Genomic DNA, 9,724 nt, shown 5'->3' with positions numbered 1-9,724 from the left:
GCAACAGAAACCAAAACGTACATTAAAATGATAAAAAGTGAAATGTACTTAAATCACGGTTCAAAAATGCAAAGAGTTTCAGAGTAGGAAACATTTCAAGCTTGATTAGTTACAACTATCCTTTGATGAAACTAAATATCCTTTATCGGTACCAACTAGGCATGAAATGAGAAATTAGGCAAAATGCTGTTCTGTTGGAGCACATGAGTTGTGTGTGAGAGTTGCGTTTGCGCGCGCGCGCTCTTGTGCATGTGTGTGGGCCGTCTATTTTTGATGAAGACCTTACACCCAAAGCTTTATTTATTTGTGACCATCTTTTTGTTGTGCCTATCTGCGACTCAGCATCTCTGCTGTATGGTGAGCAGCAACTTTCCTTTTCATAATATTGTTCACTCCATCCTGGATTTCCATTGTTAGATTAGGGAAAAATTAAGATACCCCATGTTACTTATTCAAAGTGCAATACTGTGAACATCTATCCCTCCAGAAACCAAAAAGCATCTAACAAAAGATTTCGTACTTGTAAGTCAATATATTTTGGATAAATGGCAGCATCGGTCATAAAGACTGAACTTATTTATTTTACAGATCGATTTTGGTCACTGTGTGACCATCTTCAGTGCAGACTATTCAAACCTTGTAGGTCCACATCATTATAACACATCTTCTCTAAGATGTAACATGTAGTGTGATAATTACTTCCAACAGGTATCTTCACTTTTACTTAATACAATAGTTTTGAAATTACAGAAGAACCTATCTCGTGACTTTCATAGTTGCCGATCCAACATCCTGATTAAGTGCACACCACATTCACCACGTACCGTAGGCTGTACAGGATCACACAAAAGCATTATAGTATTGAAGTGAACATTCTTTGTCTGCTCCTCATGATCTGTTAATAACACACTGGCTGCCATGAGGCCGCCTGATGACACTGTCTGGGCCGGCCTGGTGGTGAAACCTCCATCGCTATATGTGAGGCAGTCAACATGTTAACTAAGGCCTTTCCAGATACTTGATGTCTTGTCATTGAGTCCTTTAATTTTGTTAACCATGATAGTGTATAATGATAAGTGAGATCCTGAATATTCGTAGGATCTTTAAAACTCTTTAACAGTGTGTGTCATACATTAAAAGTGTGCAGTCAGTTTTCTCATTAACATCTCAAACTGGTATCACTCCCTCATGGTTGGAAAATTATTCACAAATATGAAGCACTTCACCAGACTTAACCACGATTCCTACATAAAACAGCATTTCAAGAGGAAGATATCCCTCGATGACTCATTTATGGAGCTGTCTGAGGGTATTGTTCTTCCAAGTAATATTGTAGACATTTTCAGGATGAAAGTAGGAACCATCTTGCATAAGGAGTCCTGCAACCAGAAGAGTTAGGGTGTTTATGATGAAGGTATTGTTCTTCCAAGTAATATTGTAGACATTTTCAGGATGAAAGTAGGAACCATCTTGCATAAGGAGTCCTGCAACCAGAAGAGTTACGGTGTTTATGATGAAATATGTTGTGAATGCAAATTGAAAGCAAGTAAGAGGCTGCATAGATACAAAACATTAAATAAGATGGCAGCTCACCAGACACACAAAATTATTTGAAGCTTTCAGGGAGAGTAGTAACATATATGTCTTCATGATTCAGGGAAGTTTCTTGTTCCCAGATTAAATTAAGAAAGGCATGAATGTGTGTAAAATGCAACATTTATTAAAGTAGATATCTTCATACATACTGAGATATTTCAGCCTATTTACAAGTCATTCTTACATTCATAAACTGTATCACAATAAATACTTGAAGAAGAAGCAGTTATCAAAATAGGTCATAAATGGCACAGTTTCTCACATGGCAGTTCAGTTACAACTCTGCAATCACTCATGACTATTACAATATTCTGTTCATTACTTGCTGCCCATTCTAAAAGTGACAGCTTGGTTTTAACAACTGATAATATGTACATAATCTGCCATGTAATATTAGAAGTATACACACATTTTAAAGAAAAAGGTTTTAAAAATAGTCCTGAAGAACTTTCGGAAAATGTTATGATAGTATAACAGTGATGCCTCTCACATTAACAATTTAGTCCATTTAAAATCAATGAGATGATATAAGGCCACAGTTAAACAGGAGAATCTGAAGGAAATATGTTCCTATTGTATGAGACAGGAATACTTTTAAATATTAATTTTTCACACCACATAAGTATTGCAACATCTATACTATGAAAAACTAAGTGTCTATGAAATTAAGGCAGTATGACACACTGAAATCTCATGGTGACTGTGATTCTGAGCTCCTATTAGTACTGCTTTTTCAAATGAAACAGGAAGACATTAATAGTGGTACATGCCAGTGACTACAATGTCAGCTGGACCAAGGCTCTTATTCCTGAATGAAGGTATTCTCAGTCAAATATATCAACCTTAACTGAATATTATATATATTCACAAAAATAACATACAATTAAAAAAAATCAAGCAACATCCAAAAGACAGGTAATGCAGCATTCACAGTAATAAATAAAAATATATAATTTTGAATTTTCATAGTAGATTGTTGGATAATGATAAAGTAACATCTTGATGTAAGAATTCAGTATACAGCATGAAAACTCCTAAGTCATCACCATCATCTTCACACACTACACAAGTTTCTTTACTTTCCATTCTGTAAGTATAGTAATTCCTGGAATATGATTTTAGTTTGCAAGTTAATTTTAGCATGTTCATGGGTGATTCCCACAACAATTGGTATTAATACAGTCTTGTCATCACTATTGTATAAGACAGCAAATGTATTTGCAGTAACAAACTCACTTCTTTCCTCTTAAACAAAACACAGAAATAGTTATAGCTTTCCACAATACCAGGACCTCCCAGAATATTCTTAGACCATTAGCAAATGATTAAACTTAAGTCATTGTTAAAAAGAGGCAATTTTGCAGTTCAGTTTTTTTTTCAGTCATAATAATACAGCTGCAAGATATCATTACTCAGCTCACTTTGAAAGAACATGCAGAAAATTTAAAGAATCTCTGCAGAATAAAATCATACTAACAATATTGTGTTTACTCATGAGTACGTTAATAATAAATAACCAACCAACAACAAAACCATCTGTGGTAACGCAGCACTAAAAATAGGGATCAGGAATAAGCAGACAACCTACAGCAGTCTTCACTTTCTTGTAGGAGAGTGCTAGTGGAATGATGAGCAATTACATTATATTTCATTAAATACACTTACTTCTCTTTTTTAATGTAGCACGACATTCATGCTTGTAAATCTGTAATTTGAAAAAGTGACACTAACACTGACTGCCAATTTGACAGGGTGAATTACGCACGACTATTTCTCAGTTCTGTCTTACCCACCTCTGTAGCTGAGGTTCCTAACACACACTTGTGTGGTGGTGCTTGACTCAGGGGTAAACAGCTTAGAATCCTGGTGGTGGATGAAATTTACACTATTACTATTTGGCCAAAAAGGGGAGGCGGTGGCATGAAGTTCTTGATCACCATGCTTTGCACCAACACCCTCAATTAAGCTCCAAATCTCTCTGCCGTGTATCATGAGGGCATGTGACACAGTTGATGGGGATCTGTCTGTGAGACAGGTATGTTAAGCTCGGTTGCCCCATTAGTGCACTTTGAAAGTTTTAGGCTGTGTATCGGCACTAGGTTTCACCCACATCATCTCCAACACACACACACACACACACACACACACACACACAAACCATAACAATTACCTACCCTCAACATATACACTTACACACAATCCTCATACTTCGTGAAGGAAAGGTGCCTGTGGGCATGGCGGATAGGATGAACCTGCCCTTTGGGGTATCCCAGCCATATATGCTCTACTACTTACTTTCCTTTACTTTACTTTACTAGTTCTATCATTTATGAAATCCACCCATTTACGCAGGACTAAATTCTCTGGTACCTGATCTGTGAGTAGCACAGATTACATCAAGACTGATACTGACTACACCACTTTTCTAATAATACTTTTTACATATTTTTCTTTAAAAAAGTAAGATATCAGTTATAAACTGGAGATACTGTATGATGAGCGTTGAGCATGAAACAAAACCAGGTGTGAAGGAATGTCTAACAACGAATTATTTCTGTTACATGCAGGCTAAGATGGAGGAAAATTGACTGACCCATGGATAACAATGAGCTTTCGGCAGCAATGTGAAAATCTTACTCTTCTTTCTATGGAAGGTTCCAGTTCACCATCTTATTTCTCTCACCTGTGAATGACATTTCAGATATTTCAAAGTATAATTTAGATGTCTGACTGTGTCCTGTGATGTCTGTGCTATTAGGGAAGAGCACGGTAACAATGAAAATATTGAAAGGCAGTGATGACACATACCTTTTGCTTAATTTATTAACACACCAAACAAGGCTTTGGAGAGAGGTTTGGAATTTACTTTGGGCACTGAAGTGCAGCTCATGTGGTAGGCAACTGTGCACTACTACTTTCTTCATCATAAACATTCTAGAGGTCACATATCTGCCTACCAGGATTCAAACAATCAGTTGCACTTTATTGCCATGATTTTGTGAAACCAACATAGGTGAACAAAATGCGAAAGATCCTACATTCAAAACAGCTATACACCTATTCTGAGCCCCCAGTGGTTTTGTGTGTGTGTGTGTGTGTGTGTGTGTGTGTGTGTGTGTGTGTGTGTGTGTGTGGACGGGGAGGGGGCAATCATAATGTGCTCTTCATCATTGTTTGTATTCCATCCAGGTTGAACTATTATACTGATTTCTCTTATTAGTTGTTAATCACCATCAGAATAACAACATACTGCAGCAGCAGAAATTAAAAAATGATCAAAAATTAAATCAGACTGAAGTGTATCTAACTCTATTAGCAAAATATTTAAACATTCATCGGTACACATTGCTCTGAGTGTTTCTTGCTGCTTGTTGTGCTAAATGTTAGAATGTTTCTATAGTTTATTTTCAACATGACAAACGAAATAAAATTTAGAATAATTCTATCCTTAGAATACATTCCTTTCACATTTTAAGTGATCTCTCAAATTTCTTGCAGCCTCAACTTTTTTTGGGGTGGGGGAAAAACAAATAGAATCACTTGTAGAGACGGCACCTAGAGGGTAGAAAAAAAATTAAAAATATGTTACTATTTGCAAATTAAATATTGCACTGGTCCTGAAGATTGAAATATATATGTAAAAAATCTTTTAACCATGTCCCAAGTTAGTTAGAAATTTAAATTAAGGCAATAACGATAATTTTAATCAAATTAAAACCTATTTCTGTTGGACTATTCCTACTATTGATTAGATCAACAAATCCACTTCAGTTGTGACTGATATATTTTACTGCACAACTAGCTGTGGAGATGATTGCTGCATCATCGTATGTCACACATCAGGTCATTTTTGTGGCACTCAGTGATGGAACAGCAGTCTCCACAACTAGTTGTGCAGTAAAATTTATTGTTTACAATTGAAGCTGATGCATTAATCAAATCAATACGATCCTCGGATGTGATTGTTCTTAAAATCAGATTTGTATTGCTACTATATAGAAATTAAATTCATGAGCAAGTAGAAAAACTCAAGCTGTAGCCATTTGAGAACTGTAAAAATAATTTACTTTCTGAAAATCAACTGACAAGTTTACCTTAATGTATTACTGGGTACATAACTAACAGAATGTAAACTATACAGAAGTGGTAATTGGCCAAACCAACACAGGCTGTTAAATCAATATTCTTTAATCAAAACTAGCCAATGTCTCATTTCATTTCGCAGTAGATTTCCAATTTAGAAATTAAATTAAGTGCTACAGATTGTTTCATTTTGTTTACAGAATGTCCTATTAGATGTGTTCAACAATTAAGGATATTTGTTTCATTACAACAATATGTGACACACTTATTGTAATTTTTATGCAAGACTAAATAACCTGCTGCCCCCCCCCCCTCCCGCGCAGTTTAATTAGACGTTAAACATCTAATTTTGTTGGTCAGACAGTACCTTCACTTCCCTTCCTCTAGAAGATTTATTTTAAAAATAAAATTCTTTTATGACAGGAAATTTGAATAAGTTGCTGCTATAAATACACAAGAGCATATATTATTAATGTCTAATCCTTATATCAGACAGCAAAAAGCTGAAGTTTGGTTTGGAATAACTTCATTGTGTTAAAGGAAGGAAACAGACGACATATTGCACTTTTCCATATAAACGTAACGTAGAGGCACATAAACTTAATACCCAAAAATGGAAAATTTATAATTTAGATATTAAAGTGAATGAAATATATTTTAACTTATGATTTATAAGATCTAAAGCACAAGCAAATCCAGCTTTTAGGTTCTAAATCTTTAGAAACAGTAAAATTTTCCATGGACATTACACTGTGTTCCACAGTGTCTTCTTTATTTTAAATTCATAACAATTTGTGATGTTCAAGAGTCATTTTCTTTTACAAAGGACTTGCAGATCACAATTCGCAGTTAAGTTTGGGAGAGACACATTTAATCTGCAGACAGTACATGAGTACTCTGCAATGAGTATCTCCAACCCACATCCCAACCATTCTCTAGTCTGTTGTCCTAATTATTCAAGAGAGTTCTCAAATGAGAGCAAATCCATAAAAACACACACACACACACACACACACACACACACACACACACACACACACACACACACAGAGAGAGAGAGAGAGAGAGAGAGAGAGAGAGAGAGAGAGAGAGAGAGAACTATTGTTAACATCCATGTTTCACTTTTGTAACGAACTTAATTTTATTGTTAAACACAGATGAATGACATCTTGTCTGCTTTCATTTTCATCTGTTAATAAGTTCTATTATTTTTCCTCAACAAATGTACAAAAACCTTTCCTACCAACATTTCTTTGCATAAATGGTCAAAAATATTGAGTAGTCATTTCTTCACTAAAGTATCTTCTCAAAGTCTCTTTCATGTGAAAAGAAGTGTACATGTGCACCAAATACAGGGTAAACAAGAACACAAATTATAGTTTACAAAATAAAACGATGACCTATTACATTTTCTGTATGTGCTAGTCTTCAGGAAAGGTAACAGCTTGGATAACATTATATACCAACAACCCACGTGCACGGATCATATCTACACTGGGCTTCAAACCACATATTCTCAACAAGGAGCAGTGTTATAAAATCTGTGAATTAGAGCTGCTCAATGCAGAACTGGCATTTCTCACCAATGCCTTGCTAACGAATGGGTATTCCTTTACTAAAATAAAAATTAAGTTAAAACTGTCACTTCAGAGTCATAGTGATATACAAGAGTCTGCAAAATTTTTTTCCTGTCTTTCATTAAAGACATTACTGAATGCAAAGGGAAAATCTTGGAAAGGAATACTGATGTACTTTATAAACCCAAGGTCAGCCAAGGAATGTTGAAAACTGCTGGAAAAATCAGGAATTAATAGGATATCATATACTCGTGAACGGCAGTATCACAAAAGGAACAGTGGATAGAATGATTAGAACAAAATGCCAACTGTGGAAGAGAATAAACAGTTAGGTCAGATGTTGTGGAACACTGGTTTGCAGCCAGGAGAGAATCTTATTCCATTTGAGATGACTCAGGTCTAAGCTGCCAAGAGCAGATACTAGGATAGACAGAAGAGATTATTGAACATCACAATTTTAATCAGAAGGAGGCTGCAAAACTGAACAGTCTCAGAATTCTGATGCTGAAACCCATTTGCGCCAGTCTTCAACAGTGGGGTGATAGCAATTGTGGACGACAACAACCAACAACGGCCAATTACCCTCGAATTTTGAAAACGTGATATCATTCCTCTGCACAGAAGCATACAGAAATAAAACTTTTACCTCACCCAAAAGAAGCCCCCCCCCCCCCCCACCCCCTAAACCCTCATTTCCGCCCTTTAAGACGTCCTCTACAGTCAAGGACAAAATGTTGGGACTCTGGAAGAAATTAATTTGACTAGAATAATAGCCTGGAATATTTTAGTAAGTGTAAAATAAAATAATAAAATTATTATTAGAGTAGTAGTACTAGCAGTAATAATAGTAATAATAATAATAATAACAATAATAATAATAATAATAATAGTAGTAGTAATAATAAACATTAAGCATAGAGGATATTCGTACTGACATGGATTGTCTGGCTTAAATGCATGTAATTGGTAAAATGATTCTATTAATTAACAAATGATTTTGAGTTATGGGAAGTGTGGTAACAATGAATACTTGGCTGCCATTAAGGTTCTCCGGACACAGATTACAGTCACTATGCCTCTCAAATGGGCAATGTTTGTGATGTTTTTTTCATTACATGTCTAAATAACTGTTTGATTATTAGCTCTTCAAAGTTTTAGAAATTTCAGAATCAGCACTCTTATATGTATCTAGAGGCTCTATTTCATATTGATGCATTTGCTTTTCTCTCACAACTTATGACACAAAAATGAGAGCAAGTGAAAATAAAAGATTTTTTTACACCTAACCAGTTTCAGTGCAGATTAAAGGAATTTATTAATATCTATTCACTATCCTGTGTAGACTGACAGCTGCTCCTAGTGAGGTAACTGGTAATGATGTGGTGTTCAATTGGTGCGAACATCTCACTTCATTACCTTTACTGGAGAAACACATATCAAAGATTCTAAATATATAAGCACTCTTCAGATAAGGTAAATTACGTTTTTTTTATGAAAATGGAGAAAAGATCACAAAAGACTGTACTCCAATTTGTGAAGAATTCACCCTGTTTTGTGAGTTTCTTTGTGATGTTTCCATTGTAGTCCCCCCCCCCCCTCCACCCCCCAACACACACACACACACACACACACACACACACACACATTTAGACACTCTTTAATTGTTGCCAATAGTTTTAGGTTTTTCACACTATAAAAACCAATTATGTTGCATATGTCACTTTCAAGCAGTTTTTCAAATTAGCTGTTCCTTTGAATATCACAACACTTAACTGGGTATTGATCTACTAAAGCAATCATCACATTAAGTGCCAGAGAAATTTGCAGTACTAATTTGACTCAAATCCTAACCATGGAACCTCTGTAGTCTGTCACCCACTGAGTCACCAATCACATAGTACAGGGTGTTTCAAAATGAATATATGGGTTTTAAGGCTTTGTAGCGCATTTTACATTCATCTTACAATTATAAATAATACACTAAATGAAAGAGAAACACAAACAGTTTTTCTGACAATTATTCAGTGCGAATACCGATCACACATCGAGTTGATAGGCAAGTTATTCCAAAATCTTGTTGTTCAGCTTCTTCCCATTGAGGCACAGGCCATAGGTGTAGCACATCAAGGTAAGAAACATCAGTTACAGTTGATTCACCGAAAGAGAAAGGCCCATAAACTTTCTGCGGGGCATTTTTTGGGGCTAAGAGTGAAAGACACGTTTTTCAGTCACTCTTCGTCATTCCATACTCTGCCCATTGCGCACAGGTATACAAAGAAAACTGTCCGAGTTGCTCTTTCATTTGGTGTATTATTTATAATTGCAAGTTGAACGTAATAAATGCCACAATGCCTTAAAACTGGTATGTTTATTTTGAAATACCCTGTAGATAACATCAACAGAAAAGAAATGAGACTGCTCATACTACTAAAGAACTGTATGTTAGGGTGGACTAGTGCACAACTAAT

General features: G+C 35.6%; 1 protein-coding gene across 2 annotated transcripts in view; it reads right to left on the bottom strand.

Moving 5' to 3' along the window:
- Positions 1-642: 642 nt before the first annotated feature.
- LOC126175526 (protein hairless) overlaps positions 643-9,724 on the bottom strand; it is an 89,497-nt gene continuing 80,415 nt past the window's right edge. Inside the window, exon 5 of one of the 2 annotated variants that reach the window (XR_007535588.1) lies at positions 643-1,484. The gene's annotated coding sequence lies outside the window, so the exon portion shown is untranslated. The remainder of the gene's footprint in view (positions 1,485-9,724) is intronic. The other variant, XR_007535590.1, reaches the window with a different exon arrangement.

Source organism: Schistocerca cancellata, chromosome 1 (assembly GCF_023864275.1).
Source record: "Schistocerca cancellata isolate TAMUIC-IGC-003103 chromosome 1, iqSchCanc2.1, whole genome shotgun sequence".
Lineage (NCBI taxonomy): Eukaryota > Metazoa > Arthropoda > Insecta > Orthoptera > Acrididae > Schistocerca > Schistocerca cancellata.
This window is presented reverse-complemented; position numbering and strand designations above follow the sequence as displayed.